This window comes from Lagopus muta, chromosome 4 (assembly GCF_023343835.1).
Source record: "Lagopus muta isolate bLagMut1 chromosome 4, bLagMut1 primary, whole genome shotgun sequence".
Taxonomy (NCBI): Eukaryota; Metazoa; Chordata; class Aves; order Galliformes; family Phasianidae; genus Lagopus; species Lagopus muta.
In genome coordinates, this window is record NC_064436.1 from 10,283,873 (window position 1) to 10,308,404 (window position 24,532).

The 24,532-nt window shown below is 41.3% G+C and overlaps 1 long non-coding RNA gene across 1 annotated transcript in view; it reads right to left on the reverse strand.

Moving 5' to 3' along the window:
• Positions 1 to 968: 968 nt before the first annotated feature.
• LOC125692606 (uncharacterized) overlaps positions 969 to 24,532 on the reverse strand; it is a 45,182-nt gene continuing 21,618 nt past the window's right edge. Inside the window, exons 5-6 of the long non-coding RNA XR_007376779.1 lie at positions 3,448 to 24,161; positions 969 to 1,068 (exon numbers count right to left, since the gene is read on the reverse strand). This is a non-coding gene — a long non-coding RNA (uncharacterized LOC125692606). The remainder of the gene's footprint in view (positions 1,069 to 3,447; positions 24,162 to 24,532) is intronic.

The window sequence follows — 24,532 nt, forward strand, 5'->3', positions numbered from 1 at the left end:
TTTGTTCTCTCTTTGCTTAGTAATAAATCCTAACCTAGAACTTTTTTCCTTCTTTCTCTACTAAGCCAGTATTTTCATGACACTGTCTACTATAACCAAAAGATATTGCTCCTGAAGACCTTTAGGCCAACTTAGAAATGACCCAAGAAGTGAAGATAGGATTCACCTTCCCTGGATGTACTACTCTACCTACCTTTATCTACACTGAGGTGCACCCATCTCTTTATTGTACAGTCAGTCTTACAACGTCTTGCAGTCCACCCTTACAATCCTGCATTACCTCCTATCATCAGCAAAGCTCTACCACCTCACCAATAACTTCCCTCCTCCAGGTCACTGATAAGACAAGGGGTAACGGTTTTAAACCGGAAGGTTGTAAGTCACAGAGTAGGTTTAGGTTAGATGTAAAGAAGAAATTCTTCACAGGATGGTGAAGCACTGAAACAGGTTGCCCACAGAAGCCGTGGATGCCCCATCTGTGCAAGTGGCCAAGGCCAGGCTGGATGAGGCCTTGGAACATTTGGTCTAGTGAGAGTTATTGCTGACCATGGCATGGGGGATGGAACTAGATGGTGTTTAAGGTCCCTTCCAACCTAAACTATTTTACAAGCCTGTGATTTAAGACTATGATGGTACAGGTCCCAACAAAAACACCATACGGATTTCACTACTGATCTTCCTGTTAAAAAATGAATGTGCACTTAGACCCAGTGATGGTCTATGTTGAGTTCAAATCTTTCAAATCATCTTTCAAGGTCTTCCTTCTTATGCCAGCAACAGTCTTACATTGCTCAGTTTTCTGAAACACTTTGGTAAGTTCTGTCAAGTCTTTTGGAAATCCAAGTTGACTGCATCAGTTAGATGGTTTTCATCTACATGTCAGTGACTTCTTCAAACAAGTCCAAGTTCTTTGTTAACTCTCATTAATTAGATCATATTTATTCAGGTAGATATTAATTCGATTGCTTATTACAATATCTAGTTGTTCACCCAGAACAGATGTCTAATTTTATTTTGCTGGATGCCCCTGGAGCCTTTCTTCATGATTGACATCCCATTTGACACCTTCTGATTTTCACATACAGAGGAACAACAAAGTGACAGGTTACGCATTGCCATTAGATATTTCATCCCTGAGTTCTCCTAGAACTCTTGATAAATTCTTCAAATCCTAGAGAGTCATCTCTTGTGTATTATTACTTTTTTCAGATACAATTTACGAATAATACTTTGTGGAGCTCCCTGAATGCCTGAAAAGGGCCCTGGTGGGAGAATTTCCCCAATTTATTCCACAGAGAACAAGGATACAAAGAGTTCAGGTTCTTTCCAGTGACTCTGTCCTCCCTGAGGGTTCATTTTATACCCTTTTTATATGCAGACTCACTGACATGTTTTTCCTTCCTGATGTGTGGGAAGAAGGATATTGAACTGCTCTGCCTAATTGTATCTTTAGTACTACACCTGTCAGTGTTTATGATCCTTTAACTTTTCAACATTTAGGTATGTTTTCGTATTTTAGAATGACTCTTCTTTCTGAAAGCCTCTCATTGCTGATCAGCCATGATCTCTTCAGTTTACTCTCAGGAATGTCCAATAAATGATGCACACAAGCACTGTGCTTCCTGCTTGCTATTCTGCAGTCTTCATGACCACTCTACAGATGTCTTGGATGTCACTCCTTGTTTCTTCTTGGTAAGTTTTGTCATATTGAAATGAATACAACAATGGTGGATATTTTGGCCTCTACAGCTCTCCAAAAATATTGAACCCAAGACTGTTGCAGCCATTCTTGAAGAGAAGCCTTAAAGTTCAGCATATATATATATATACATACCTACATGTGTATATGTATGTATTCATTACGTGTAACAGTGCAAATTGAAATATATGACAAGTGTAGCTGGTAAAATAAGAAGCAACTACTAAAGACCTTCTGGTTCTTCCTTGATCTCGTTTCATAGTTTGCTGGAAACATACACTGAAGATAACTAGTGTTCATTGCTTGCAGCTCTCAAACCCTTCTAAGCATCATTATTGTTGACAAAATATGGGCCGTGGAACAATGAAGTAACAAAGAAAAGATAGTGCCTATGATTCCTCATTTCACTCTGCTACCTCAACAGTCATTTTCACCTTCCAGGTGATCTAGTAACTTTGCAGACTATTGAAAGTATTGCCTAAAATCCTGCTATTATAATTACAGTTGATTTTATTATAGTAGATGTTTTCAAGTGGGGTGTTTACATCCCCATTTTCTGTCCATATTTTGTCTATACTTAACAAATACTTGTGTTGTAGCAATATAGCAGCACAATTTTCATGCAATAGATATTTTAAGTTGCTTCAGCCTGGTTTACATTTCTTATCTCAGCAAGATACTCTGATCAAGTAAGGCAATGCAGACAAAAAACCTGGTATTGCCATGAATTATGGGGAAATAGCCAACAGAAATCTAGCGCTTCTGACCAAGAATACCAAAGCACTCTCTTTGCATAAATACACAGTCTAGTAAAAACACCTCTAAACAGAAAATGGTAAAAGCATTTTTAGCTTTTCCATGACATAACATGGAAAAATATCACGTGCACAGCTTTTTGTTTTTTGCCCTCTTCTTTGTTCTGAGATGTACAGCCATTCCCTTCCCACTTTACCTACCTATACTTACAGACTCACATTTCTTCTATCAATTTGTTACCCATACAAAACTTAGAAAAAAGAAGTGTTTTACTTTTGTGTGACTCGTTCACAGGAAGATAACCTGTTAGTGTGGTCACTTTGCACACTGATCTACACTGTCCTTGAGTCTCCAGCATTTTTTCACAGTAACTGGCATATTGCTTCTAGCTCAGCACACTGACGGATCAGTGTTTACGGGTAGAGTTACTGGTCTCACTAGCCAAGCAATTTGTATTTTCAAGACATGCCAATGATAACATGTAGGAAGGTAGTATTCTTTCATTCCAGTTTTTTTTAAATTTTAATTTACATGTCAAGAGTCTGTATCACTTTGTGACTAAATAAACAGTCCAGGAGAACGTATACAGCTATACTGGGTTATTCTTTCGTGGCCCTTTAGCATCATTTTATAGCAATGACACCGAGAACCCAAAACCTAGCTATACAGTTTCCCCATTATTCCGTATTGTGACTGTCATCTCTCCCACACTGCCTGGTAGGGTAACTTAATTAGAATTTCATCTCCAAGACGCTGTAACAATAGAAGTTTCATACTTAACCAATATTTAAAATTCCCTTACAGTCATTGCTAATTTACTGACTCTTTGCTCTGCTGAATCAGCACCTCTGAAAGCAATGTCTCCCCTTAATCACTGAGAGAAAGCAGTGCCTCTGCAAGGGCAGATCCAGCGGAGAACAGGATTACAGTAGACTGACAGCAGCTGTATCACCTCCTGTGCAAGAGCTTAAAAATTAGCTAAAATCACTAACCTTTCACAAGGCTCAGTTCTCTGTTTAGCCACGCGTGACAATGAGTTCAGCGATCCCGCTTCAGCCTCCACAGAATCACTCGTGTAATTTGCCCTGACTGGCAGATTTTGCTGCGGAGAAAGAATAAATACGAATTAAAAAATTAAAGCGAGTTTTTGTCAGGTCGAATTATCGAACATCGATAAACTTCACTGTCAGAACCTCGGAAAGCAAATTCAGATCTGAAAGTTCGAACCTTTGTGCAAATCCCACATGGGCAGAATCCAAAGTGGATCAGAAGGCAGAATCTGCTCAAGCACAATGCAAATGAGCACTCAGTGACACTGTACTATGAATGAGACTTCTGCACACTTATGGACCTCTACTTCTAGAACTCTACTTCTCAGAACGCATGGTGTCTCCCCAGCCACAGGAGGTACTCCCTGTGCTGCTCATGTGGGTACAGCAGGCTGCTTTCCATCTCAATTATGTCCTGCATGTGGGGAAGGGTGAAGCTGCAGTCCTGCTTCACCTGTTGCCACAAATTCTGCTGTGCTGCACAGAATTAAAAAGCTAACAGCCTGTTTCTGGACAGTAAGGAAGGTCATGCTTCCCTCTTTTCCATGAAGGAATGCCTCCTAGACTGTAAGGAAAATATCAATAAAAATCCATTCATGCACACATAATGGAAAAAACAGGAAAGAATAAGTATAAAGTGAGAGAAAAGAAAGAATGACAACACTTTGTCCAAATTCTCTTCGCCCTTGTTTTGGGTGACTGCTCTCAGATCCAAGGCTGAGCCTCCAATATGAAATCTATTATCATTCAATTCCTTTTTTCCTGTGGCAAATACTAACCTTTGCATAGTTAGAGCTATTTGAAGGTAACCATACAATGATGCACCATCACTTCAAAGTGTGAACAGAACTAAAAAGAGATTATCTTTGCTTTTGTGGCCCAAATGAAGACACAAGCCTGATGAAGATGCTTTCTGTATTGTGCACACTTTCAAGAAAACATGCCCATGTACTTGTGCATAACACCCGCTACAAAGGGATGTAGATCCTAACTGGAGCCCTGTGCATGTAACATAAGCACTGTAAAACTTGCTTATACCTGTCACCGACTGCTCTTTCTAAACTAAAGAGCTTAAGAGTAGAAAAAGAGAAACATGGGAAGTTGATTAGTTTAACATAAACATTAACTTCAACCCTTTTTGTAAGATTGAATTGTCTTGCTGTTAAAAAAGCACGTGCACAGCAGATATTAACCAAGATGAAGCCTGAAACACCCGCCACATCTGCAGCTCTTCAGGTTATATTTAGCATTCCACAGCTACGTTAGGAACCCTGCAAATAACACTCTACCCAAGGCTCCCATCTTTGTGATTTCAGCAAGAAAACCATTTCTGTTCCCAACAAATCAGTGGCAAAACCTTGCCTGAAATCCTGCCAGGCTCGCAGCGTATATCAACCCATTGCATACTAAATGTAACACACAGTAAGTCCCTGCCTTGTGTAATGGCACTATACATTCTCATCTCAGACACAGATACTCTGTACTAGGATACGTATTCAGTTGTAGAAGAAAAATTAATTATTCTTTTCCCTTCTCTTAAATACGTCCCCCACATCCCAGGCTATGGATCCAGGCTGGCGTTAGTGTGCATTTTCCTCTCTGGTTCTTGGACAACCGTGTGTGCTTTCGAGCAAAATAGTGCCTCTGCTACCAGGGACAAAATGCCCTGCCATACCCCTGTGCTGTAACATAAAAACTGCCTTTCAGCCCAATTCTCATTTTCCTCAGTACTACATCTACAACTCTCATTTAAAGACCAAACAATAAACAAAGCGAAATAAGGACAGCAAATCCTAACTTCATCCTTCGGCTAAATCTGCCAGGCACATCAGACCCGAATCACTACGGGCTTACTTTAAAACTGGGTGGCTGAAAGGTGCCTCAGGATTTATTTAAGGAAAACAGATTGTCTCTGAGGCTGATGCCAAATAACTCATCGCCCGAGTTATCACTCTTCAATCAAAAAGTAGATGAAGAAATTACATAAGTCATTTAGACAGCCATCACCGTGGAGTTACGCAGGGCTCTCATGTCAGTGATGAAACAGCCAGCTTCTCTGACAGAGGTGAGTTATTCCCCTTATCGCCAGCAGAGCTGCCAAAAGAATCATCAGGGCTACAGGCACGGAAAAGATGAGGCCTCTCCAAACTCAAGGGATAAAAACACAGTGCTTTAGTATTTTATTTTCGTCGTTATAATTTAAGTTTAAACAAATTACAATATTAAACACAGTTAGACAACAATGTGCTCACTATAAACTCAGACTTCAATTTCTTTGCCAGGACAGCGTCCCCATCGCCCCAATCTCTCTCATAACTGAGCCCATGTCTTCTAGCCCTGACAAAGCCAGTACAAAATATTGGGTGCTTTATTATTACAAGTTGTACTTTGGTCACTTTGGAGGTAGATTTTCTTTTCCTCTCCAGTAATAGTAATGACTTAGTACAGGAAATTGGTCCATTTTTGTTGCACTTCAACATCTCTAGAAAGAAGCCACATGTGACAAGAGAGAGTACAACCGTTTGGAAATATATATCTACCAAGATTGATTGCCTTTAAAATATCCTAAATAAAGCAAGAATATTCTAATTCTCTTGTTTAGTTTTAAAATCTTCTTTTAGAAACCTAGCAAGGTCTTTTAGAAAGCAAGGTTTATGGACCTGACTTCAATTTGAGCAGAATCTCAGTTAATAACGTTGCACACATAAACCCTCTTTTAACAGTCCATAATATTGAACCGAAGACAGGATTGCTCAAGAACTTTGTTATTTTTTCTCCCTATTAAGCCAGCATTACAGACTTTCAGCAGGTGTCTTTAATAGACACTGTTATTAAAAAAGTATTGCATGAAATGAATTCAGACCATTTCTCCAGCATTACTCCTCCTCCCATTAAGAGGATTTCTCCTGCATCTCACCTATTTATGCCTAAACAAAAGCTCATCCTCAGACATCATAAACTGCTGTCAGCATCCATGCTTGGTCCTTACACTTAAAAATCTGCCACTGCTTCCAGTTACAGTAAAATCCCCTTTCTTTTCCCCTTTTTTTTTCTTTCCTTTTACAGTTTTAAAAGCTGTAGCAGTGTGTTTTGGTATGAAAGGTTCTGTTCGTGAAAAGTTTTTTTGGTTTCTTTTTTTTAAGTATGGAAAAATCTCACTTTTCTAGTTTCAGTTTCAGGTATTTCTCTGTGCTTTAATAACTCAATGACTTCAACAACTCAAGAATGCAAATTTTGTGTTAATTTCTTTCAACATATCAGCTAAGAAATATGTACTATGGGCATTGTTATTGTTTGGGAAATGTTATTAGACGCAATTTCTTGGTGACAAATCACACCAAACAGGTGACATCTCTGGGTCAAACAGTCAGTAACACTGTATGCCCAAGCCAAGTACTCAAAGGCACCTTGCTTACTAATGCACATCCCATGAAATAGTGCTTGCTTCTCTAATGTCTAGATACAGTTGTTGGGATTTTTTTGTTTGCTTGTTGTAAAATCTCCAGCAATCAGGTTATTTATTCAGTTAAGTGCAGATTTACGACCTACAGATTTTTCTTTGCCTGCCATCTGCACGGCGGACCAGGCCTGTACATAAACTAGGAGATGTTTGAGTACTTTTGGGCTCCTGGGTCTTGACTGCATCTTTACTCCATGCTGAGGTCAGCCTCTTACTTCCACGGGCTTCTGTCCACAGAAACCTAATGCGTGGTCAGAAGGAACGGCAGCATGTTCTTGGACTGGTTAGGAGACAAGATCTAGGACAACCTTCAGAAGTGTCCAGGGATGCGACAGGCTTTGGAGAATTACTCCTCTGGAGTAGTTCTGCTGAAAGCTCCAAAGTTATTTTGTGTTTATATGCAGTTATAAGATATATGTTTCAACCAAGTAAACAAATAGACTTTAGTCCATCAGCAGTACATCTTCCTAGATATTGTGCATCAGAGTGTACTCATTCCTAAATATTTATGAGTGAAAGAAAGTGGGGAAAAGACATCACAGTATCTAGAGACTGCTGGGGCACAATCTACCTCCTGATCGCAGACCCCTTCAACTCAGCTCAACTCCTAACTCCCCACTTGCCTCAGTAAGGGTCCCTAAATGTAGTGAAAGCAGGAAGACATGCAACAACTGTCAGCTAGAAATACCGTGATACATAGTTTTATGTGTTTGCTTGATGGTAGAATACTTAAAGATGCTCATACAATACAGGACTCTTAAGAGATGGATTGTTGTGCAAATCTTTAAAGAAATGTTCACAATACCTTTAGCATCATAACTTCTTACAGCTGTTGAAAAAGAACAGTTTAAGGCAACCATGAGGGTCTGTAGGATGAAACTGGAGTAGCAGAGCCTTTTTTCATAGGTACAGGTAATTCCTCACAAGCAACTCCTTAGCTTTGTAGCTGAACAGTCACCAGCTCAAGGTAATAACTACACAACAGTCCTTGTTTTTAGTCAAGCTACCAGAACTTCAGGCTGCAGAAAAAACAGCCGTTTTATGGTAATCATTACTTATGTTAAAATGTTAAGCTCTTCAAAAACTAGCAAGAAACCTTAAAGAATCTGAATGCTGTTTTCTTCAACCTCATAATTGGGCTTGGGGAAACCATCCATGAAAACTGATAATAAGCTATGGAAAAAAAGAAGATACCCCATACTCTTTTGATCAGATGAATGCATAAAAATATCTCCACAGCAAGCTGTGGCTGCTCTTCACCAGTTACAGCTAGTCTCGGTATTATCGGGACCACCAAAGCACCCAATCCCCTCTTCTATCTTGTCTCTACTAGGCATCTTACACTGCGATGTGCTGGGAGAAATATGAACAAGTAAATCTTTGTAGATTCTTTTCCACTGGCATTTTCTACTGCCTTGTTGAATTATCTGATCTTTCTGCAACAGCCAAACAACACAAACACAGAAAACCGGTACAGAAAAATCCACACCGCTTACTGCACAAAACAGCAGCAAAGAACGTATGGACACATTCCTGGGAGCCACTCAGTGCTGCAGCTCTGCCCTGCCTCGTCACCTCCATATAGCTGCCTCACCACATACAACACTCTCCCGAAGTATGAGGCATGAAGAACAGCAGGAATTCGTCGCAGAAACTGAGAACTGCTGATGTGATGATGCAGCACCTGAAATAATCAGACACTTGACGAAGTATGAGCTTTCAGATGGGTGGCCCCAAGAAATGTCTACATCTGGGAAACAGGAAAAAAAAAGATGACTGGTCTGAGTTCAGATGCAGCCTCAAATATGATCTGGCACAGCAAATTGTCTTGCCCACCTTTACATTTTTTCCTCTTTTATTCATTTGGCTGCCTCATCTGCTAAAGACATAAATCATGGCTGCCTGCAGGGGCAAAGTTTAGAAGGATGCAACCACAGGCCAGGGAGCTGATGACTGACTCTGACATCTGAGAATAGCTCTGAGTAAGCCGCTGCTTTTCTATCAGGAGTGGGATCTGTTTTTTCCCCTCTAGGTACACACATTTCATAGCAACACGTTCCGTTGCTATTTAGGATTCACTGGCCACTTCCATTACAAATGTTCTTTTCCTGAGATTTATAACCAAAGCTTTTGTTACAAAGCCCAACGCCAGACAAAACTTGCCTCACTTGGGGTTTTGTTGCAAAGCCAGGACTAGAGCCAGCTTCACACAAATTTTTGCATTTCTTTTGGTGAGCCTGAAACAGTTGCATCCTGAGACAACGAAATGTTAGAACAACACATACCTTAGGGTCTGGAGTCAGCAAACACTTCTTCACTCGCAGTTAAGAACAAGGAATCCTTTGCCTTCAAAGCAGAATCAGTGTTGAATGGAGGGCTAAATCCAGTGATAGAAACCAACGAAAACGCTTGCGTGAACCCCAGCAAGAATCAGAATAGCTGCATTTTGAGCAGCTTTATTTATAACGCTATAATTTTAAATGGTAACGCCAAAAATAGTCATTGCAATATGTCAGTTCAACGTAACTTTTTTTTTTTTTCCAAGAGAAGTAAATCACTCCAAACTTTTTTTTTCTTTTTTTGTAGAGTAGTAAAAGAAATAATAAATAAAAAGTTTTCCAGCTAGTTTTAAAGAGTTTTGTGTTATACATCTACCAAGGGACTTTCACAAGTAGGTAATGATCCAGCAAGGCAGCCGGCTCGAGTAGAAGATTATTAGGCTCTCGCCCTCCCCTTCGCTCTGTGCCACTGCTTTTACTCTCTCCACCTCCATTGTATCCATAAAAGCAGTGGGTCTGCAGCCAAGCACTGCACGCTCCCCACAGCCAGCAACTTCCTCTGAAGCTGCAGCGCGTAATTACAACCAGCTGTGTGGACACCGCCAAGGAGGCTCCCACACTCGTGCAAGAAAAGCGCAGAGGGAGCAGCGATCCCCCCTTTCCTGCAGCCGCAGATGCTAAAAAGATAGCACGCTTCAGCCTCCCTCCCTCTTCTCTCCTGCACTAAATCCATGTGTTTGAGGGAAGAAAGCCTCCTTGTGGCCCCTGCTGCTCCCTTGGCATGACCTGCTGGAGGCCGCCAGCACTGCTGCTTCTTCCCCAGGGACAGGGCTGTGAGCCACACTATGAGGCTGTGTGACCCGTACAGCCAACAACCCCACGTTTTTAGGCTCTTCCTGTGCTGCTTGGTAGCTCTTGGGAGTTTCATCTGCAGTGCAGTTATCTTTTTAAAGACTGAAATCCTTGCTGCCAGCCCTCAAAGTACCCAGTAAGCCTAAAGGCCTTCGGGGCTCTTGGACATGGGATATATACAACGGTGCAATCACCAGATGAATGCTCTGCACTTGCACAGCACCAAGATCACAGCACACAGATGAATACTCTCAATACCAAATTAGACTAGAACCTAATTTATAACTAGAGAAAGCAATATCAGATGCATTGAACACTTTGCTCAAAACAACAGAAAAATCTATGAAAGAGTTGGGGACAAACAAGTCCTGCATTCTAATGCTTACACCATGTTGGGATTGCACAATGATAGCCTTCCTCTCAATGATAACCAAAACTGCAGCCTCAGACTTGCTAGGCAGGTAGTGAGAGCTAAGTGAAAGAACTGTGCACCACATGAAATCACCCACCATTCCCTCCTACAGGATGCAGAGCTGAGCTTTGAGGAGGCCCTCATAAGTGTCACTATTCACAACCAGTAAATTCTACAAAAGCAGAATACAGAGGGCTCCCTAAAGCCATAGCATATACAGAATCATAGAATCAAAGAATGGCCTGGGTTGAAAAGAACACGATGATCATACAGTTTCAACCCCCTGCTGTGTGCAGGGTCACCAGCCACCAGACCAGGCTGCCCAGAGCCACATCCAGCCTGGCCTTGAATGCCTCCAGGGATGGGGCATCCACAGCCTCCTTGGGCAACCTGTTCCAGTGTCACCACCCTCTGTGTGAAAAACTTCCTCCTAATACCTAACCTAAACCTCCCCTGTCTCAGTTTAAAACCATTCCCCCTTGTCCTATCACCATGCACCCTCATAAGCAGCCATTCCCCACCTGTTTATATGCCTCCCTTACAAGGCCACAATGAGGTCTCCCCGGAGCCTTCTCTTCTCCAATATGATCAGGGCTTTTGGGTAGCACGTTGGATCAGTCACATCCAGGCACTGTGTTTAACAGCAGTACATGAAAAGCAGCATAAGTGATGCCCAAGTGATTTAGGAGCACAGTACATTCTCAGAATGGATTTCATACTGTGGAAACATAAAAACGAGGTAAGAATATTTTTCTTTTCCTCCAGGGTAGAGTAGCAAAGCCAGAACAGTACATGAAATCATCATGCCAAACACACGATGGTTTTTTTTGTGCCATGGTAAAGTTATGTAGCTGTATGGGAATCCTATCAGGTTACCTGTTTGCGCTTTCACCGTGGGTGTAAGCATGTCTCAAACACTCCAGCTTTCATGCTGTACTTTTGTACTTTTCCAACATTACGTACACAACGCACGCATTGCTATTTCTTTGCTTATTACTGCAACAACAGGGTGGTGTTAAGAGCTCTGCATCGTCCCAGCTTCTCAAACCATAGCTTAGCATATTAGCTTTGGCACTAAGACAGGCTTAGGAAATTGCCCTCCTCTGTTTGTCTTGCCTGCTCTGTTTTTTAGGTTAAAAAAGTGTGTTTATCTTGATTCCTTTCTCTAATGTCATTCCAGCTGATCCAATTAACACTGGCCAAAGAGGGAAGCAAAGGGTTGTAAATTGTGGCAAAGAGGGAATGAATGAGAAGAGATGAGCAGATGGAAAGAAAAAGGAGTGGTAAACATTAAACTGTCTTTGCTGTTGGAGAGTGTACAAGGGAAAAATGTTCTCAAAGAGTTCAGTAAATCAACTTTCCTCCTTCTAATACTTATCTCTATTACACATATTCCAGCTCACATGATTTCAAAGTGGCAGCCAGAACCTTGGAACTGTACGTCAGGGCCCTAAGCAAAAAGCACGGACTGGAAGGACTCATTTACCAAATATAATATATGCACCTCAATTCTCCACACTGGTTTAACACACGGTAGAAGAGCAGGTGGCTGCCTGGAGCAGAACAGAGATGCACTAAAGGGCAGCCAATAGTGCTGCTCAGTCTCCAGCAGTGCAAACTCCACTGTAAGTAATGACGGCTGTTTTGTTGAGTGCTGTGATACAGTCCAAGACCCCGTTAAAACGTGCGGGGTCAGAAACTGGTGGGACCTTTAAGCAGTGGAAATCAGTCATTTTTCAGCCAGGGAGACAGAACTCTTCTCATATCACACGTGCATGGTACATTTCTGGGGGACCCGTGTCACTGCACCTAAGCTTCAGTGTTTGAAACGTGCAGCAAAAGGATTAAGAAGTTTGGGAATGACAACAAGCTGATAATAAAGACAGCCTTGTGTCTTCCAGAAACCTCATGAAACATTCCCCTCATACAGACTCTGCAGTAGTAAAAGCAAGGATGGCTTTCTCCAGAGGGAATTCTGTCAAACCAGAAAATTAGTGTCAAATATGCACCCAGGATATGAGGCGAAAGTTAAAAATCTACGAGAGATAAACTGAACCGAGGTCTTACTTAAATTCACTTTTCGGCTAAGAAGTGTGAAAGCTACTGACGTGCCTTCCCTGAGGGCAGAACGGTCTCCAACATGTGGAGATGCTTGTTTGTTCCATGCCAAGAGAAGCACAGGTCAAACCCCAACAGCTGAGACAGAGAGAAGGGAGAACACGACTTAGCTACAGGTACCATACAACTTAGGTCAAAGACCCTCAGGTCTCATTTAACAAAGTACAAAAGAAAAGCACTAACAGACTGGAAGGGGGCGGGGGAATTGTAGGAAAACAGTTCACTGAAAAAGGCATGAAAAACAATCAAGTGGGCTTTGAAAGAGCTGAAGTCCAGCTTAGGCTGCAAAAGTACAATTCTGAGTTAAAGCAACAGGGAGAGGGAAAAAGAACAGAGCAAAGAGAAATGCACAGCACAGCAGAGCACAAGGATAGGCACATGTACATTCCACAGCAACAAGAAGTAAAATACAAACCTAAGCACCTGAGGTATGTAAAGGTACAGGCAAGGAAGCATAATCCAGAGAGAACAGGAGAACAAAGTGCTGTACCCAGAACAGGAGACTAATTCCTACTGCCATGTAGGCTGATGCAGTTTATGAAGGGCACAGGGTACTAAGGGGAAAGCTCACACATGGACAATGCCACTTGGGCAGCAGTTTTTGCACTGTGTCCATGAAAAGTCAGCAAATGGTGAAGCAGCAGAAGAGGATGTCTAGGCATAAACATACACAGCAGGACTGTCTGCCTCTTTGTTTTGCACTGCCTCATTAAGCTCAAGGAGGGAAGGTTTAGATTGGATGTCAGGGGGAAGTTCTTCACAGAGCAGTGAGGTGCTGGAACAGGCTGCCTGGAGAGGCGGTGGATGCTCCATCCCTGCAGGTGTCCAGTTCAGATGGGCCCTGAGCAGCCTGCTCTAGTACAGATCTGGAGGTTGGTGGCCCTGCCTGTAGCAGGGGTTGGAACTTGATGATCCTTGGGGTCCCTTCCATCCCAGGCCATTCAATGATTCTATGATGGAAATTCCAAAACTTTCCTGAGCTGCCTGTTTCAACGTTCAGCTTCACAACGAAAAAGCCTTCTTAAATAAAGCATTTAAATGGAATTTCTTGTATCGCAATTTGAGTCCACTACCTTTCATGAAAGCAGTAAAATCTTTTTGCGTTTTTGTTTTTTTCCCCTCCATATCTGATACAAACTAGGGAGTTTCTTATTTTTAGCAAAGGAACAAAAGGTAAATTTCTATCAAGATTTACACATGTACCAGCAAGTCTCTCCAGACAGTCTAGCAACAATTGTCAACGGTGTTGTCAGAATTTGGAAAACTAACAGGTATCTTATTTCAACAAATGCAATTTGATTGCTAAATTCAACCTTCATGAAAGGGAAATGCAATTGTAGGCTTGGGGCCTCTTACCCTTTCCACCAAAAACCTGATAATTAAAAGCTGGTAAAGGCTGATGGGAGTGATAAAAATCTTGAAAGAACTTAGCAGCCTTCAGAACTCCCTCATCTCTTGTATCTCTACTCCCCTTTCCTGCAAATTTATCCCTATGGTGATTATGATGAAGATTTCCACTTGAAAGAATGATTTTTTTGCTTCCTTCAAACTCTACAGAACTGCTCAACATACAGCCACTGAGAATTTGGTCTTGGCTAACTATTTTCCTCTGCTAGTTTTTGCTCTCCGCAAAGTAAAACAGTCATCACAGATTTGGCGTAGCAGAGTAGGAAAGTTTCTTTTACACTCTTTTTGTATCGTGAGCCATCAGTAACTTACCCTGAAACCTGAATGTATGATGCAGCAGACAGTTGCTGGCTAAACTGGCAGGCCTGGTAATTAAAGATCATCTTTTATTTCTATCTGTGCATCCTCAGAAAATAATAGCCGTAGTTGCCCAATGACAGCACTTTTATCATTTTCTTCCAGAGAAAAACTGAAATTTCAGTTTTTCACTAATTATGAAAAAGTCACAGTCATAAGACACCCTGAAGAAAACTAACATAAGGCAGAAGTGCAACGCATATAGAAAAAAATCCTTACTAGCCTATAAGCTAAAGTAGAGGTGCCTGAAGGCTGCACAGACAGACTACACATGGAGAGCTGTTCTGATTAAGGGACAAAGAACACAGCTTGTTAGGGATGTCAATATCAAAGAGTGACTGGAATTACTTAGAATGGTTCAAGGTAATAAATATTCAGCAAATGGAATGTACTTAAGAAAGGAGAAATTTAGGTCCAATCTCAGGAAAAGATTTCTAATAGTGAAGAGCAGAAGGTTACGGAATATTTGCCTGAAGGAAGACACACAAGGCACATCCCTGGGGACATTTAAAACTATACTGGAAAAAGCACTGAAGTATTTGGTACACAATAATCTTACACCAGGAAGGAGAAGGGCTGGATGATCTAATTGGGCTTTTCCATCTCTGCTTGCAGTGACTCAGTGGTAATTCCGCTGGCCGGCTCCAGTTTCAAACAGAAAGAAATCCAGCAGCAACTGTAAGCATCTCCTGCTGAATGCAAATGCCACAGAATAACTCACCCCAGGACAGAATGCAAATGTTCTTCAGAAATGAAAACAGATCCCATGCTTTAAGTTCTCTTTACGTGAACACGTCTAGCTTATAAAGAGAATTAAAGATACATATACATAAAAGAATAATCCTTGTGTAGGCATTTCTGTCAAGGATCAGATGTGCTCTACGTGGCTGTGCACATTAAAAAATTGGAAATACTGAATGGAAATTGCACGGATTCTGTTCAATTCAGGTCGATTCTGTAGGTACGTTACAATGTTGCTCAGCATGGAGAAGAGCCACAGAATTGGGCTCTGTGAACTTTCAAAGGCAGGCTTATGCCTTTCTTGCTTTTTGCTTTTTTTTTCTAGCTGATGCTGAGGGAATAAAGGAGAAAAAAAAGAGAGATGGTGTATTTTACACAGGCAGATACCTGAAAATCTTATTCTTTTCACTTGAAACAGCTGCTACCTGGTGCTGCTCTCGGTCGGGCCATGAAGCTGCAGCTGTGTGCACAGCCCGGCTCCAGAAGCAGCAAACTCCCCGCCGCCTGCTGCATGCCCGCCGCCTGGCGGCACAGCCAGGCCTGAACCCACATTCAAGGCCTTCCCAAACTGTTACTGAGCGAATATTTACCAAGCCTGCCCAACCACCTCCTTTTTTATGCCCTTCTAAAACGTAACAATGGCCCGTATTCACTGGGACGTCAGGACACCCCGCGTGGCACTGGGATTATTTACACGTACCTTGCACGCCCTGAGTGCAGCTGCATGTAAATGTCTGAGAACACAGTCCTAAGAAAGTCATTTGAAAAATAATTTCCTCTTCACATAGCAGCTGCTGAGGTAATTAAGTCACTAATTCTTGGCAAGTCCCCCAGCTCCCAAGGGCCGCTTGCACGTGGCAGCATTTGTGGATGCACACAATCCCCAATTCCGAACTAGCTCCATGCAGCCTTCCAGTATTGAAAGGGAGTTTATAAACATGAGGGAAATCAACTTTGCACAAGAGTAGATAGTGACAGGACAAGGGGGAATGGTTTTAAACTAAAAGAGGGAAAATTTAGATTGGATATCAGGTAGAAGTTTTTTACTGAGAGCAGTGAGGAGCTGGAACAGGCTGCCCAGAGAGACTGTGGGTGCCCCATCCCTGGAGATGCTCCAGACCAGGTTGGATGGAGCCCTGGGCTGCCTGGTCTGGTACATGATCCACTGTCTGGCAGCCCTGCCTGAGGCAAGGGGGTTGGAACTTAATGATTTTTGAGGTCCCTTCCAAGCCAAGCCATTTCATGATTCTATGATTAAGTCAACACCCATTGCTAACGACACTCATCTCCCCAGAAATATTATGCAGGCATACATCAGAACTGCTGCTATGTAACACTGCTTACACGCCTCCTTAAGACAGGCCTTCAATTCTCATCAAGTTGCAGAACTGCCAGTAAATGTCATGCAAAATACAAGGCTATTGATACCAGAACTAGGAACAGGCTCAAATTTCTGTTGTCCCACGTGTGGTCACAAAAGACAATCGTGTCCAATTAATGAAAGATGAAGACATCTCCATGCGTGAGTGTGTAACGATGCAAACACTTAAAAGGATGCCCACGTGTTAAGAACTAAGACTAGGATTTTAGCCAAAAGACCCATGTGTAAGTCCTGATTCATCTGGAGTTCTTTTAGAAATGCCTTTTGTGCTTACTACGCTACAAACATTTAGATTCAATGAAGTCAGAGAGAACCGATGAAGCCACATCATAGCTAACAAACCAGCAGGGCCCCTGATCCAGTAGTCTGCTATTTCATAATTTAGGGAAGTTAACCCTTTCTTTCCACCTACCAGCTATACTTTCAATACTATTATAAATGGTACTACTTATAGTATGCTAGGATTCTTTACTTACCGGATACAAGCTTTTTTTTAATAACACATTAATACAGCCATAAAGGATCTATCAGAAAGTCAGTTCAGCCCATTCTAACTCCAACAGCAGCCAATGGAGGTAGCAGAGAGAGAGTACCACTGTATTCTTGCCATGTTCATAAACTGTGGCTCAGAGATTTCCCTGAATTGAGGTTAAAGGCTTAATAGTCCTCAGTTTTTCAGCCTTTAAAAACGTGCCCAGGCACTAACCTGCCTGCCATACTTTCTGAAGAACACAGCATGCTAAAGTAAGTCATGCATAGTTTCACGCCAAGTTTTCGAGATCAGCTGTGATGCAGAACAGATGAACTTTTGAAGAATAATTAGATAAGCTACTTAATTAATTGAGTGAGTTTAGATTCATTAGAAAAGCTACTGAGGTCATTTAAAGCCAAGTAAAGAATTCTGCAATAGCGGTAGGTATGCAAAGTGTCAACACTAGAATTAGAAGGAAAGGTGAAAAAGAACATCTCATGATAACAGAAAAATCCATTTAGAATTGGTAAATTATGATTAATTATGGTAAGCTACAGTAAGGTAAATGACCTTGGATAGAAACTAGCTAAAAATGTTGCAAAATCATCTCCAATTTCTGAGAGAGCTGGAGACACCCAATGTAAACACAACCACTGTCACTTCTGCCCCTCATCCCAAGACTAATTCTACTTAGACAACAAGGAAGTTTCAAGGAGACGTGGTTCTGCAATACTCTCAACTAAACTGGGAAAAAAAGAGCTATGGATCCTTTTTAATGCATCAAGGTGTAGTAGCATGGACTGATAGGAACATATTTGTAAAATGAAAGACCTGGCACAGCAGAATGCTAGCTCTCATGGATCCTATGGACCAAACACTCATAAGTGTTTGGAGTTCATTAAAGTGGGGTCACAGTGCACAGCGGATGACATTTCTCCACAAAGAGCTGAGCTGTACCCTCAGAATGAACCATGATATGAACCAAAGCTGAGCAAGTGGGAGTGATCATCGCATTCGTGGTCTGAAGAACACAAATACAAATGCAACCCCCCATTTAAGATTATCATAGAAGTTGAATGTCTACATTTTATGCAAATACTGAGAAATGAATTGTAAGGTAAGAATGGTAAGCGAGATAGAATATGAGAAAATAAAGGGAAAAGGCACTCAAGTTTTCAGAGAACTCACCCAAGGTTGGGTTAGACAGCTTTTGAGAAAACTAAAGGGAAGTAAACACATGACAAATAAGAATTAGACAGTAACTTTCTCAGAGAGCACCAACTGTTTTTCAGAGGGTTATGTTACAAATGCTGTAGGATGAATTCTGTTTCAACATGTATCAACATCTAAACACACAAAGGTTACAACTTAGCTGGCAACATGTCAGTCCTAAGCAGGTAATTCTGTCCGGAGAGAATGGCTCACACAATTGCTGCTGCTTTTACCTGCTTTGAGCACAGAATATTCTCTTGCTGACTGAAGAATTATTTAGAGCTTACATTTTTGTTGAATCTATGTTTATTTGTATTTTAGATTATAAGCTAAAGGATAAAGGAGCACAGGGCTCCAGCCAGTCACCTCAGTCCCTAGAACTTGTGAGGTTTGACTATTTGGGGCTGAGTGCCAGCAGCTTCCATGAACAAATGCTTTTGAACTGAGAGATACATACTAGTTCTATTATCCAATTAACTCAGCTTTATGACTATATTTGTCTGCCTGCAAACAGCACTGCGCTGTCATGATGCAGGGCTCTGAACCGTTAACACTAAAAATGAAAAGAGGATATCAGTTATTTGATTTGTGTAATCTGTAACCTAAGTAGTTTAAAGAATGGACCATATGGAGAAGTTCAACAGCTGCCTGTTGTGCAACATATTGAAAATAGGAGTCACTATATTATAGTATGGCTTCAAGTAAATCTCTACAATTACTTTCCTTATATGCCCAGAAGGATTCCCTCTTCAGAAAGGAAGAGTGTGATCACAGGTAGTTCTGGGGCAAGAAGGAACAGCAAAGATGACAAAAAAAAAAACAAAAACAAAAACAAACAATCTTTCAGGCTAGTTGAAAGTATCTTTCCATTAAAAAAACTCCGCCTCCTTGGTAAGCAGCTTCAATGCAGGACAACGACATCAAAGGGAAAGAAAAGACTGACGTGTCCTAAAAGGTGACGGTTAGCTCAGACACCTAAGTTTAAGGGTATGGTGTGAGGAGCAGTAATGAAAAGAGCAGACTTCAGTGAGTCTGTGGGCAGGAGTATGTGTGATTTAATTTAATAAGAAGTGAGAGGAATGGGAAGAAATTACACGTGAAGCAGATTTAAAATACACAATTGGCAGGGACAAGTATTGAGCTTGTAAACAAACAAACAAACAAAAGAGAGATACAGAACGTTATCATCCTCCATGTCAAAAGATCTTGAGTTGATAAACCAGAACTTTGAAATAATCAAAGAAGTTGATAAAAAGAAGTTGTCATCCTTGACACAGCATTGCTTTAATTGCTGAAGGTCAGTCCAATTGTGAAATACAAAGTATTAGCTCATACTCTGTAACGATCATGCAAGAATTTATGAAGATGTTTTGGAAAGGAGATGTTCCATCTGGTTTTGACTTTCTGCCCTGATGAAGGAGTCAGGTGGCCAGGGAATCGACACCGCGTGGGAAGTTCTTCATATAATAAATTGTTAACATGGGTTTCAGCTATTTGTGAAGAATGGAAAGTCCAGGGAGAGTTGGACTTCACCCAAGAATATTACGGACTGTCTTTAAAGTGAACAGATACGTAGATGGGAAAGAAGTTAGGAGGAACAGCCAAACTTTATCGACTGAAGCTTTTAGCAATCCTGGGATAAATCCAGGTGAGATCTCGCTCTCCAAGCTTATACCAGGCTGCTCTTAAGTGGTGGTGCTAGGAGAACAACATCGAGATTACTCAAATTCAGAATAAAGCAGAAGAGGCTGGTTCACTAAAACTTTGTGAAGGACCAAAGGGCAATAAAGTGCTTCATAAGGCCACCGTCAGAGCAACAGGATGATCCAAGCTGGATATCTATCTGTACTTGCAGACAGATTTCTCTGCAATAAACGTCACAACAAACAAAGCTGTGATTCTCCAAATGTATTAGGATCATATTATAAACAAACACAGGAAACAAAACAGAACAACAGTCTCCTATTTCAGAAATCCTAGCCTGACTTTTAACCAGACCTGTACTCTAACAAGCTGTCTCCCTTGCCTTTCACAGATAACGCACACTTCATTGGTTTTCTCACTTGCAGCTTCTGAAATCCAGTCACTCACATTTGTCACTCAGTGCCTTAGACTTGACATCAAAGTCAGAAACAGACAAATCTCTTATCTCCTGAGCTGGTTTCTCCACAGGCCTTTGCTTGAGGACCATGAGTAACAGCTCCTATTATTGCAGTTCTCTTGCTGCTCAAAGGAACCCGTTCCATAAGGCGGAGGAAGACGTGGTTTGGCATGCCCAATGATTTATCAGTGTCTGGCTGGGATTTCAGACACACTCCCTGGCTAGGTCCCAGAATGTCACTTCTGAGGATGACTTAACCCATGAAGACAGAATTAAACAATTTATCAGCTGACTTGCAGAACACATATACCACATATACATATACCTACACCATATACCTGTTTATCAGAACATTCTCAGGAATCAAACCTGAATGGATTTCCATTTTGTTCAAGTACCTCCAAAGTTTTTTTTTCCCCTTCTCTCCCAGCTCTCTTTCAGCAGCTCAGGAGAGGGTGTTTCTCATTTGCCCATGCTGTGGAGAGGCTAGGCTGGAACATGAACATTTTGTTCTGATTCATTACTAGAAACGAAGTTTGCAAATTACGCACTATTTTAGCACCAAGGAAGCTTTTAACTGCGCTAGAGACCGATTCCGATCTCCATGCTCTTCCTTTCAGGGGACTAGGATATTTCCATTCCTACAAAGCAGGGAGGAAATAAGACAACCACACATTTATCAGCAACTACATTTCACTTCACAGCCACTTCCCTGCTCTTCACAAGAAGATAACAAAGCACTCCCGATGCTTTCTACAGACACCGTAAGCACGATTTTGCTTATGCCCTGAGTTAAGCACAGCAGCTGTATGACAGTACTAGTTTTCCCAGCCATGTGACAGTGAGTCCTGAGAATTCCTGCATCCACAGAACACACCACAGTGGTACACTTTATCTCCTGCCTAAAAAATTTCCTTCACACAGCTACCACTGGAAATATACTGCTGTAAACTTCAGAGAGTGCAATTAATTTCTCCACTGAGAGTTCAGACCTCGAGCAACATCACTTGCGTCCAATGTCAGCCCGAAAGCTGTAGGAATGGAGTCCAAGATCAAAAGGACTCTGAAACATATGTGAGCTGAAGGAGCCACAAACTCCCTTTTCAGTACTGAAAAGTGCTAAATCATGCTGTTGGCTCCTAGAATGGTTTCCTTTTTTTCATCCAGCTTCTGCAGTGGCTTTGAAATATGGGTAAGCTCACCGATAAACCTTCTGTAATGGGAATGAAGTCCTTTAAAAAAAAAAGGAAAAAAAGAACAACCAACTCTACAGATCTACGAGTTTTGGGAGTCTTGGATGGTTCTGCAGAACTTCAGTGCCCCACACCCCAGTCTTTTCATCCAAAGCAAATTCTTGGCTCATTGGTTATGCATAGGGCACTTTCTCTCTGACAGAGTACCAGCCCTTCCTTTTGCTGTCACTTCAGATTGGTGGCTGGTAGGCTACCCTACATCACCTGTGAGAGCACTGATTCCTTTCCAGAGGCACAATAAGCACCAAGGCATCTTCTAGGTATGAAAAGGCTCTGCTCAAGTCTCTACAGAACCTTGAAGTATTGCCCAAGCCTAAAAACATTAATATTGCCACAGGCCATATCCTGCTGAGAAAGAATCTATTTCCTCATCATTTACAATGATTTGATTTTCAATGGTCCACAGAGAATCTGAGGCTGATAGCTTTTCTCAAGGATGTACAAGACTCCAGAAATGGCCGACAGTGCAGTTAGATTATTCTGACAGATTTCCCCAGTGATCTGAAAAGCTCGTGTCCTCTTTGCCACTGTTTAATTAGCCAGCCTCTGCTTCACACACCCATTCTGTGCAGCAGCAGTGTAACAGAACTCGTGTCTTTGTTATGCTGGGCATAAACACTCTGATTCCCAAATGGAGGTCTCAGACCATTCCGTTGCAGCTCAGCTGAGCACTCAGCATGGTGCTGGATGCACTACAGGACCTCAGCTATCCCCAGATGAGCCCACGTTGAAGCCACTCCTGCAGCAGCGAGGTCCTCATCTCGCTGACCTCAGCCAAGCACTGTGCCCTTCAAGCTGTGCTCAGCAAAGCATACTTGAGCTGCCGGTCCCCTAAGTGGGAGAAGATACGCACTGAAGGAGATAGACTAGCTTTGGGGTTGATCCCAGGAGATGCAGAGCTGATCATATAAATGCCTAGGGCCACAGAGACTCTCAGTGTTTTGTTAAATTGGACCCAGAGTAGTAAAACATTTTATTCCGAGTGTACTTTCATACACAAATACATGATGCGCTCCTCTGCTCTTAGAGATCTCTCTAGCACTGTGTTTTAGTGTTCATGTTCTTAAACAGAGGTTTCCTTAATTTCAGCACAAAGACTTTGAGAATCCTTCTGCCTTTAGAGAGGATATTACATAATTTTATTCACTACGCTGTTCTGTAAATTTAGCTCTTCATATTCCGAAATCACAAGGATAAGTGAAGTTACATCATGTGAATTATGAAGCAATAATGTCTTTAGTTCTGTCCCAATCAGAAGTGTAACTGTTTAAGGCTTGGAATAATCATGTTCAAACGTATTCAGATTATAATTACTTTTCTTCTGATAATGATAGCTTGTCTGATTGGATGATTACCTATTTGACTTTGATAAGTCTCGAAGGTCAGAGAACATAATTACCGACATCTGTTTTCTAAGAAAAATAAACTCTTGGAAAATAATATTTAAAGTGGCATCTGCAAGTAAGTGTTTTAGAAGCACGCTGCTCATGTGAAAGTCACAGGCAGACAAATAAAACAAAAGCCTGTTGTCAAAATACCAGGTTATCACCCTTGCTTTGTAAATAATACACAAGTTTTCTTTTGTTGCTTATGTAAGCACAAGTAACTTGTCTGATGAGAATATATTTGAGTAGACATTAAGCATAAAAGTAAGTGAAATAAAACAATGCCTGTGCTATACTTGTTTCAACAACTCCTGTAGGCACAATTGGTTTGAAAACAGAGTTGTTTGTTTCATCAGAAGGACAACAGATTACATACACATCCACCTGTTATTCCTGAGGAAAGAAGAGGAATACAACTACACAGAAGCCTCAGGAAGAAGAGGTGAGAAAAGATCCATAGAACCTGACAAAGCAGAGTTCACCACTCCAAAAGAAGCTTTTGCTTTGCCTTGTATTATATTGTCTGCCATAAGCTCCTTCCCTATTGAGTACACAAATGCCATCAAACCACAATTCCACACTTAAACTAGTAACTTTTCTTCATTGCCAATCAACCTATTTCTTCTACATCAACAAACTTCAGCTCATTTCAATAGTTTTAATCCTCAGCAAGCACTCAGACTCCTTTACAGAAACATCTGTGGTGCTTTCTCTTTGTGCGCCGGATTCCACAGAATGTAGATGTCAGTTTTTTACTTCTTACTTTTATTTTCTAAGTGTAAATAATGGCACATAACTTAAAGGATGCTCCCAGTGATGAAGAGCTGCTTAACATCATTCAGGAAAAAAAATAAGCAGAAATCACCATCATCTACCAAAGCTAACTGTTGATATTAAACATCTCCTGTTCTTTAAAGCCACAATGAGGTCAGCTTCAATATAGTTATTGTAAATAATCTGTTCTAATGGGACATCGACCACCCATTTATTTCCATCTATAACCTTTCTTGTTTTGTGAAACTTCATGCTGAGGTGAAATTCCTAAATTCTTATGCTTAAAATATCAGCAGTGAAAGGAAACCGAGATAGCGTAACTTATCTTCCAAACTGGTCCTCAGAGGTAGGTGGAAATTTGTATCTTGAACAACACAGCCAGCTGGGTTACCTGACTGCAAGGAGATTAGCATCTCACAAAGCTGAGAAACATCCATTCCAACAGAGATCAGCCTGAGAATGAAAGAAGAATAAGCAACACAATGAAGAGGAACTCAAAAGCCTTGCATGGTGAAATCTGCACTGACAAGCATTCTGTCTTACTCAGGGTGGAATGCAGATGATAACAAGAAAAGCTACAGTCAGTGTGGAAGTGAGGATGCAGGCAGCTGGCATCAAAAGGCTCGTGGCTTTGGAGAAGCAGCTACATGGCTTTATATTTTGTACACTGAAATCATTAACCAAAAGATCAATAACGTGAAAATGTGCGACTGATTTCCAAATGAATAAACACACAGCCCAGTTTAGTTTTAAAGAATCAAATATATATATATATATACACACACATACATTTCGAAAAGCCATAATCTAAAGATAAGCAAAAA